General features: G+C 37.0%; 1 long non-coding RNA gene across 1 annotated transcript; it reads right to left on the reverse strand.

The window, feature by feature from the left end:
• Window positions 1-8127: 8127 nt before the first annotated feature.
• LOC139687171 (uncharacterized) lies at window positions 8128-9635 on the reverse strand. The gene is made up of 3 exons (XR_011700607.1): window positions 9595-9635; window positions 8685-8806; window positions 8128-8201 (listed from the first exon to the last, which is right to left on the reverse strand). It is a non-coding gene; the product is annotated as an uncharacterized lncRNA (long non-coding RNA).
• Window positions 9636-11013: the final 1378 nt, after the last annotated feature.

Consider the following 11013-nt stretch of genomic DNA (forward strand, 5'->3'; position numbering starts at 1 on the left):
GACCAATTAGAATCCAATATGTTGGCAGCTAAATATGCGAACTATTCCCTTTCAACTATTAAATAATCATGTACTCATCTTCCAAACCAAAAGCAATCTGGCTTTTGGAAAATACAAGTCCGTGGAAAGGGAAAGCATTCCACTCAACGAAACACACTCGTCATTAAATTGAAAGGTGTCAACCTATCCCCCCCCCCCCCCCAAGTGCCCTTATTCCCAATAATGTACATACACCACATAGATTATCACCATTCAATGACCAGCCAAATATTGAAATGAAATTATTGATATCGTAATTCCACACACTTCATTTAAAAACAAGACCCAGGTATCGCCACTTCAGGGATGACGTTACATGTCGTTCATGACAATCATGACATTCAACATCTAAAACCTGGCTCTCGCTTTTAAATGAAGTGTGTGGAATTACGATATCAATCATTTCATTTCAATATTTTATGCTAATTACATAACCATATGATGGAGACAACAAATTTCATGACCAGCCAAATATTCTTCGACAATTTAAACACCATCTATACGTGACAATAGCGAACTACAGTCATTAAACCCTTGTACTCCCCCATTTTGATTGCTGTCAACTAACATGAACTAAAAATACAACAATGAGCATGTAGGAATTATGGGTGCAACTAGATGTAAATGGAAACATTTCATTACGCATCAAGCAAAGCCGAAGAGGTCAAACACCATCATGCACATTTCCTCAAGGTCTCACTTTTAGAGCTATGCCCACTGTACCTATAAATAACCATCACATGAAAAATTGATATCCCAAATTAACCAATTCACCAAAAGCCTGCACCTCGACAGTCAACTCACGGTTCTCCATAGTCGGAAGACCAAACATGGAACTCGTACGCCCACAAAAAATAAAATAGTACATTAGGTTTTCATTTACAAATAAATTCTATCATTAAGAATAGCAAACAAATATCTTGCGCATAAATATGTCTCAAGAAATTAAATCAAATTATCAAAGTCTTAAGAGGCAAAGGCCTCTTCACATAAACAATATTAACCCAGAATCTGAATTTTGTGAGTTTAATATCACTATTCAAGCCTTCATTATGCAATTAATATTTTAGTCCACACATGTTGTTTGAAAATTGGCTCTTTTCTTTTTGGAATGTGGTTATAATATGTAGAAAACATTGTTAATGTATGACATCTCCCGACCTCAAGAGACCTGCGCTAAATTAAATATTTAACTACCGACAAAGCCTCTGCTCTCAGAGAGTGTCATTCTTTCAAGGAGTAGGGATTGCCAGAAGGACTCAACTCTGAAGGGCATAGAGGATGCTTCAAGGCTTTCCGTTGCCACTCATTGTATTCCAGCAGTGAAAGCACTTTTCTCCACCCAAGTACATCTTGCATCCCTTGCACAAATGACAAATGCTCTGAGCGTTCCTCCCTTCCCATATCACCTAGTTCCCACATTTATACGATGCCCCACAATAGGAATTGATTCCCAGAGTCACACCCAGAACAGACAGTGGGGCAATGAGCTACACTCATAACACTTTTCAATCATCATATAATTTACCACTAATATTTCGTCCAAGAAATTTTTTGTCCTTTATAGGGAAAGACATCAGCCTGCTCTAATGCTCAAAGATGAGAAGATTGTTTAACAATTTATTATATCATAATTCAAACTCTTATTGGCCAGAACCAGTTTAAAATTTTAAAATTACAATATTTTTTTGGATAATACATGTGATTCTAATACTGCCAATGAAGTGTGTACAGTAAGTTAAACAACAGATTAAAGATTCAAATAACCTTTCGTTTTCCTTGCAAAGGCTTCCGCAGTTCACATCCACAAATTCTGAAAAGCACAGGGGATAATTAAGCAAATACATCCTGTGCGTAGCCTACGCTCCCCTCTATTAGGGACCTCATCACTGCTTTGGCTTCACGTGGGCCCCTAACCTCCCTGAACCAAAGTGATCACCATCTACGTCAACATTGCCCTCCAACCTCTCTTTGATGATCCCGAGAACCACCTCATGAGAAATCAAACCTCATTCTATATTTAGCCCATTAAAACTACTCTTTCCAAGTTTTCCCAGGCCTTTAAGTAGTTCCACTGATATGTTATTCATTCCCAAGGTATTATTTGATTTTAATTCCACTGATACATATAAATCAAGTATGCCTGGAAGCTAACTATTCTCATGTACATCATATTCTCTTTTCTACGTCTAAGCTGGCTGGGCTTTAACATAGAGATCCTCAATGTATTCTTTCAGTCTCTTCAATCATTTTCATCCCTGGATCAATCGACTTTTCCAACATCTTTGATAGTGAAATAAGGACAATTTGCACTTTTCCACAGTTTATTTAACGTACGACGCGTTTCAACTCACAGAGTCATCATCAGGTACAAGACAGTCTTGTACCTGATGATGACTCTGTGAGTCGAAACGCGTCGTACGTTAAATAAACTGTGGAAAAGTGCAAATTGTCCTTATTTCATTATGATGAACTTCCACGACCTCAAGCCTGAATCTGTTGAACTTATCTTTGATAGTGTGCACAGATTTTCCCTTCTCACTTCTTCTCATGTCTATTTACCTTCCTGTACGGTGCAACAATTGCGCCCTCATTCTGTAAGCCTTCCACATCCCGGTGCCTCACACATCATGCTACCCTTTCAGCTTCACCAACTCAATCCATTATTGTTGTACTTGGTGCTTTCTCAGACCCAATGTGTTTACTTGCTATCATTCCCTCCTCTCACCTACGCTTTCAATCACATCATCTGTAATCCATTGTTTCCTTGTCCTTTTCCTATTTAGTGTTCCACTAGTTTGGTCGTTTCAACATCCCTTTCTTGATATGCTCCCCTTACTCTTCTGCTGTCCCAGATGCCACCGGTCCTGCTCACCTCTTCCACTTCATTTGGCACCGCTCTTTTAAGACACCGTCAATTCTACATCACATTTTCACAACTCTCTTCCCTCTTTCGAGCCTTGTGAATCTGACATTAAATCCATTGAGTTAAATTATTAACCGAATCTGCATTTGCACCCACGAATTTGTGCCAATTATTGACACTTCACAGATCTGAATGTAATCATGATCACTTCACAGATCTGAATCTAACTGGTATCCCTCCGAATCCATGGAATCGGCATTTCTCATCTACACACACACCGAGGGGGGCGTTCAAAACAAGTTATTGCCAGATGTCTGAAAAGTGAAAACTTAAAATGGCAAAAATCATTAACTCTGAATCACTCTTTATATCCGTAAAAAAAAAACTCTGCAATCCACCCTAAGGTCACTTTGGTAGGTGATGGTTATAGTTCACCCAGCACCAAGCACCATATGCACAGCATGTGAAATTCACACATCATGGTAAGGGGTCCGTTCCTTTCCCTGTGCCGGCTATATTTTCTCAGGAAGATCTGGTACCCGAAAAATGGCATAGCTTGAGCGGAATTGAGGGTGCCCGAAGAGGCTTGAATCGGGAATCGAACCTGGGCCATCCAGTCAGTAGTCCAACATTCTACCCCCTGGAGTATCGCAAAACCCTTTATTCATCCATGCATTCCTAAATATAAATTTCAACATTTCCTCATCAATTGAGCACAAAATATTCATTAGTAATGCAGACAAGGGCGAATGTGTAAAAAATGTCATTAATAACAACACAGAATTGAAATTTATAAAATAAGCGGACATACTTGAGCATGAATGTGTTTCAAGAAGTGATGATGGAAACCAACGCAAGAGAGCGGGTGGAGTAGGAGAGAAGGGAACAACAGGCCATCACAGGTAACAACAGGATATCACACGGTAAGCCTCCGACTTCAGAGGAGCAGTATTACATGGAACGAATTTGACAAGATAGTCTATTTAAAGCCATTCCCTCTCATTTCTATCCTTCCTGACCCCAAAATTACCTTTTCTTTCTTTTAACAGACGACAAATGCTAATACCTGCCATAGATTTCCAAAATGACAAAAGACAAGGGCAAATTTCTTATGGAAATTCCAAAAGTACGTTTGACTATGAAGTATTTGATACTTCACCCTTGGACTAAACCTGTAATATATGAAATCACTGCGTCCAATTATTAACTTTATAAGTGATATTTATGAAAATGAAAACACTAGAAGGCAGCCAGGATGATTTGTTCAACTTGGCAACTTTATCAACTACCATAAAATAAAACTTGTGTGAAATGAAGTTTAGTCAATAGGGTTACACAATTATTTAACAGTACAGAGAATCAACTACGTACTCCCTTCACTAAGATAATGATGATGAAGGAACAAGGAATGGAGAGTTTAATAGCAAACAGCATCCCCCCCCCCACACATCATGTGACACAGGTGGGACAAATTTAGGACTGCCATCAATTAGTCAACTAATACAGAAATTACACTGAGGGACATCATTAAAATCTTAACCTTTACATTAAGTTTCAAAACAAAATATTTCATCCCTTTACAGTACTTCACGAATTTGAGTTCACTGACAGCACAGTGATGAATTTAACCATTGAATTTCGCTGATATTTTCATTTATTATGCCATCCATGTTTTCTTTTAAATTATCACATATTCAAATGGAGATATCAGCCACACATTCCACAGGATTTCTCAGTTCAATTCGTCTTTAAGCTTAGATATAATGTGCAATTAGATACACTATTTTAAATACAGTCAATAACATTTACTTCTACAGAGGAATACATAGATATCACATGACGTGAAATTATTTGAAGAATCGATGCAACAAAATTAAATGAAAAAATTCAATCAAGGAAAACGAAGTTCTTTCAGTTAAGTTTATATATTTCTATAGAGAAGCTACATAAGCTGAAAGAAATTCTTTTATCTTACAGTCTACGGCAACTTCCCCTCTCTAAACTATGCCATTTAAACCCTATTTCCTGGTTTTATAGCTTCATGACACACTTACATCACATGTATTTCACGTGTATTCAAAAACTAAAGCTGTTCTAAAGGTAAAATGTTTACTTGATACAGACAAACATGGTCAAAATAGTTAAAATATTAATATTAGAGTAGTTATGGAGAACAATAAAAAACATTACCACATACATAAATGTCCATGCAAAACAGATCAGGCAGCTGCTGCCCTCAATAGCATCCAGAGCGCTGCCTCCAGAGCGTCATCTCAGTGCGCAATGACAAAGTAAATCTGAGACATCTGGAAATAAATATAGATATATGAATCAAAGAGGTATTTTTCATTTTTAAAACTGAAAAAATTCATTCCTTGATAGAAAATTCTAAATGGAGAGGACTTAAATTTAACTATTATTTTCAAGTTTTTTTAATGCAGCTGGCAAGTCCATTAAATGGTCCAATTTCCAAATGCAAAACTGAAAAATGTTATTACCCAAGAGGCCAAAGAAATTTGAGGCAGTAAACTTCTCCATTACAAAATCATGCCCACCCACTTCCCATCTCCAATTCCTCCAAATAGCTCCACACTACCACATGAACCTCCCAAGATTAATTCACCAAAGAGAGAATGCATAAAAGGCAGGCACCCCTTAGCTATGGATTCACATTCATGCGAGTGGCTCAGGTGCCGAGTTGCAAGTGCCTTTCAATTATTAAAATGGGCAGGATTTAAATTAGCAATCTTAGCCACAAAAGAGATTCTTTGTCGTCCAATTCGGGCACCTCAATCTCCCTCGCGCTCTCAAAACTTGAAAACTCTTAAGAAACAATCATATGTCACAGAGGGAATGCTGCAAACAAGTTTAGGATTTTTACATAAATCAAAGAATTCAAACCAAAAGCAACAATACGGAGCGATGGCATCAGGGTGTGTCTCTCTTGGTGTGCCACATCTTTGCAAAATAATGATGCAAGTGCATTAAAATTTATAAAAAGTTTTTTCAGATAAATGCTAAATAAAAGGAACAAATTATTTCCAATCATTTAACACTGCAACGACAGCAAAGCAACATTTTTCCAAAACAAAAATTGACAATTGTTAAAATAAGTGGTAAACTTAAGTTTTGATGGAGCAAGGACAAGAAACTCAGGACTTACATGTTCAACCAAACATTAACTAAATTCCTAAAAACCCGATACATAACAAAACATTTTTAACTCCGCACACTTTCTTAGACTCTTGCTCATTCCATTCAAAGTCATACTCCCTTAACCTCCATAACCCAACACTATTTTCCTTCAGCATGATCGTTAACATTCCACTACCACTCAAGAACATCCACAGAATTAATTGGTGCACAAAGGATACGGCAGGTGAACAATTTTTCATAAACAGGATTCAAGAATGTTTTCAATATCCAGTCAATAAAAATTGAGTCATTAACTAATGGGGAGAGTAATGCAAGTTTTGTCCCTATCTCAAATGGATGTGAACCTTAATGAAGTTATTCTATTGTTCCAGGCTTCACTTCGTGGAAGTAATTAATATCCATTACTAAAAAAGAAAGAAAGAAAGACTCGTACTTTTCCACAGATTTTATTATACGGTACTTTATAATAAAATCTGTGGAATAATAAATTGGAATTAAAAGAAAAAAAATGAAATAAAAGTGGAATTTATAATAAAATCTGTGGAAAAGTACGAGTCTTTCTTTCTTTTTTAGTAATGGACTTAATGAAGTTAACCACGCAGGATGATAAATGGTAGATAGCATGAATTATACGAATTACCCATTAATGTATTCAAGAGGCCCTATCATCAGCAACACTGTCAATAGCAGAAAGATTCTTCACTTGCAAGTACATTCAATTATTAGGCTTGAGAATGTCATCAGATAGGACCCAGAACTTGGGAGATTAGCAGCACTCCCTAGAATGCATTTCAAAGGCAAACAGAGCTTGCCAATTAGGACCTAATGTTATCCTGGCCTACAAAGTAATTATTTTATAAGAATAAAACCCATCTTAAGAGACATTATAAGAATGAGACCTTTTCAAAATTCAATTCAGATTAAGCAACTGTGTGAATGAGGTCAGTTTCCAAGCTTGATTTTTAATCAAGTACATACATGAATACAATTTCAAATTATTCATCGAAGAAAACCTCCAAATCCACAGGTGTCAAAATTTATCGATGACGCGAAAAGGAAAACAAAACACTACAAGGATGTATTTTGATCAGCTTCATGCAACCAGGTCTTTACACATATTCATCATAACTATCACAACAGTCAATTGAAACTTTGTTGTAAAATGTCAACATCCAACTTGTGCGCGCACATAATAATAGTTTATTCGTGAACTCATGCCTGGAAAAGTTTTTAATTTGAAAGGTTAATATCACCACACACTGATTTACTGAAATGCCACCCACATCCATGAAGAAATTCATATGAAAGCACCAAATAGAATCACAAATAGATATTAACACTCCAAGTTAGTCCTGAAACATGTTAATTTAAATTAAATTGAGCTTCCCTGATAATTTGTAGGTGAGATTTGTGGAACTTAACAAGAAATGCTGACTCTTGCTGACTTTTCTTATTTTGAATATATTATAAATCTCTGCATACATTACTCTATAAAAACAAAAATTAATGCATCAAAATATCCCATGTGAAGTGAAACTAACAGTGAAATCGAATATTTTATTGGAGAAATGGTATTTAATATTTTTTCAATACTATCAAAAAAGTACTGAAAATAAATCAACATTTAATGACAAGTTCCTTAAATTAAAAAGCCATTAAAACAGCAGTTTTTAAGAAAATAAATTAAAATAAATCTGTAAAAATAGCCATTTGAAAAATAACTTCCCTCATCACTGAAAAAGCTATTATACACAGCATAAAAATATTATATTACTGCAGAGATTCAAAAATTTTAAAAATTAATTTTTCAACCATTTATTGCAGGTTCAAATATTATAAGTCTCCGCCGGATTATAAACCTTATAAAGCGGAGGTGAAAAAAATAAGAATTACTATGCAAGGCTAAAAAAATTGCATCAACACTCTCGCTACAAAATACAAAAACCAAAAACAAAGTTATCAGCCCAAAGGTCTGTTAGGCCCGTGTTGGTAGAGTTCATTAAGCACTAAGTATGGTGTGTGAAATTCACACATCAGGGTAGGGGGGCCAGTTCCTTTCCTTGTGCCGGCTATGGTTTCCCAGGAAGATCTGGCATCCAAAATAATCACACAGTTTGGTTGGAGCCCAGAGAGACCATTCCTGGAATCAAACCCGGGACCTCCGGTCAGTAGTCCAAAATCCTCTCCCCTGAACTACCGTGACCCACACACTAAGATATAAGAACACAATAAACCATTGACTGTCAACCAAAGAAAGTTACATCCACCACTGCATTTCTTCCTACACCACAGGAGAGCCATTATGCACTATCTATCTACTTGATAACACAAAAAATACTTGCGAATTTTTTTAAGTTCAATCGATAGAATAAGTGATGATAAAAAGTGGCTTGTTTAGAGAACCAAAATCATTGCTAACTTATGGTGAAATAGTATTCACAGTAGGTGAAATAAGCATAATAAATCCCAATTGCATATGAATAACGTTTTCCTTACAGTAAAAATATTCTTTGCAGTATAAAATGAGGCTAGATAAAAAACAAACCATTGAGTGTAAATGCTATTATTTTACGGCAACAGTTACAGTGTTCATGAAATGGAAAGTATAAAATGAAATGCTTACATCCAAAGCATGGAGAGGCATTATCTTGATGAAGAGCACCAACTGCATGTTAACTCAAATCGGACTGTTTTCCATCTCAACACTGCAACAGAAGCCACCTTGCCAAAGAGCACCACTTCGGTCTGAAAATAAAATATTTCATCGCTTTCAAAACTCATACTTTTTAAAACATGAACCACCACCCAGAGTCTAAAGGATACAAAATAAAATATCCATCTTAAAAAAACTGCAATGATTGCAATTCTATCTCAAGAAGATTAACAACTTTTTTTCTTCCATTGGAGTGATACCATCGGAAAAAAAGACAGCTCTTCCCCAAACATAAGTACGTGGAAGAACAAAGTATTTTCTTGTCTGATATGAATCGCTTCCACAAAGTGATACTTCCTCAAAACATTCTATTCAGGATATTGATATCACAAGTGCATTCTCATGTTGGACTGAAATGTTGAATTTATAAGCCAGCAAGAATCAAATAAGAGTAATAATTTGACAATTAATATTCTAACTAGTACTCCAGCATTACTCTTGGGAGAACTTATAGCACTCATCACATGAAATCCTAAGGACTCATGTAAGTTAGGTAAGCCTTGGAGAAAACATGCTCTAGTGGTGATTGCTGGGGATAGACGACATTTTAAGGCGAAATGAAACTTCAGTATTGTGACAAAGAGAAATGTCAACTACTACCTCACAGATCATGGATTACTAGACACGCTTATCAGGGGAAAATGGGTTGGAAATTTTAGAAAGCATGTCGACAAAAAAATACATAATTGGCATGCTGGTCATGACATAAATATGGATGAAATGGAGAAGGTATATCAATGTAAAGGAACAATTAAACCAGCACACACAGAGGTCAATGCCAGTCGCGGGTCAAATAAATGAAAATTGCAAAGAAGCATACCTGAAATTCTAAATCTCGGCCAACAGCAAAGGCAACTCCGGTGCCCGGAAATCTGAAATTTCATGAAGACAAACAATGAATTTCAATTAACATGAAAGACATGACATATTTGACGAAAATTTTAGACAAAATGAGTGACAAATGGCAACGACTTTTTAACTTTTCATCTTGTCTTGACTTTATTACTTGTTTCAATGATTTTCATATTTTAAACAAATGCAGTCTCGAAAGATGTGTCATTAAATCGTTGACATATCGTGCGTACTTGCAACAAAATGTTGAATAAGGTCGTGAAACGTGTGGATGTGATTGGACTATATTCTGTTATACGACCAAACATAAGGTATCAATGAAAATTAACAAGCATGCGACAGTTGGATCCAATTTGTCTATTCAGAATTTCAGTCAGCCTGAACCACTACCAACGCTTAATGATGATACATCCACAAAAGAAAGGGAGAGGACTCAATGAAGTGGCAAACAACAAACTCATGACTCACTATTCGTAAAAATATTTCAGGCAAATATGAGTACTCTCTTCGATTCGTTATCTCTCTACATTCATGGAAGAAGGTAGCCTAACGTCACGAGGTTCCATATCCTACGATAAAATGTAGCTCAAACGCATAGTTACTCCAAATTCGACACACTTGGGCAGTGGCATTTCAATCAATGAAAATATCCTTAACACACAGTTCACTATACATACAGGACTTGCATTAAAAATCCTAACTGTTGCAAGTACGAATACAATTAAGCACCGAAATATTTCCAGAAAATAGTTATTAAACTGATAAAGCAATGGCTAGATAGATAAAAGTATCCATACGAGTAATGAAACAAGGGTCAAAAAAGTAATTACTTCAAGACCACGAACCCTCACGAAATAACGTGATTACCACACCACGTGCACACGTTCCAACTTCTTCATGGGTTATGAGCCAGGCACAGGAAAAGGAACACGATAAGCAAATGAATTTCACTCCAACACTAAAAAGAGCCTTTCTCCCCAAGATTTAAGCCAACCGTTCGATCCTGAAGTTTCGCCCACAATTACGGCGACGCGTTCACTTCACCACGTTAACCAGAACTCGTTTGAAACTCCCAGCGACGACCATTAGGTAGCCACGTACCGCCAACTAGCGGGAAACACGTTACACACTATGGATTCCGCGTACAGATGTCGCCACTGACATCCTACTCCGGCATTAGGCATTCGGTGAAGGAGTGGGGGGCAAGCAGGAAGGGAAGTAGGCATTGGGGTGAGGGGAGGGGGCCCGGGAGGGGCGGGGAAGTGGTAGGGGGGGTAAGATGGGGGGGGGGGAGAGAACGGGGTCGTCGCGGGCAAGGTTCATTCAGAAAATTCCTGAGCACAAAAAGCGTGCGCAGCGCCGACGGCGGGGAGGGGAGGAGCAGGCA

Source organism: Hetaerina americana, unplaced genomic scaffold (assembly GCF_022747635.1).
Source record: "Hetaerina americana unplaced genomic scaffold, ioHetAmer1.1.p SCAF_171, whole genome shotgun sequence".
Classification (NCBI taxonomy): domain Eukaryota; kingdom Metazoa; phylum Arthropoda; class Insecta; order Odonata; family Calopterygidae; genus Hetaerina; species Hetaerina americana.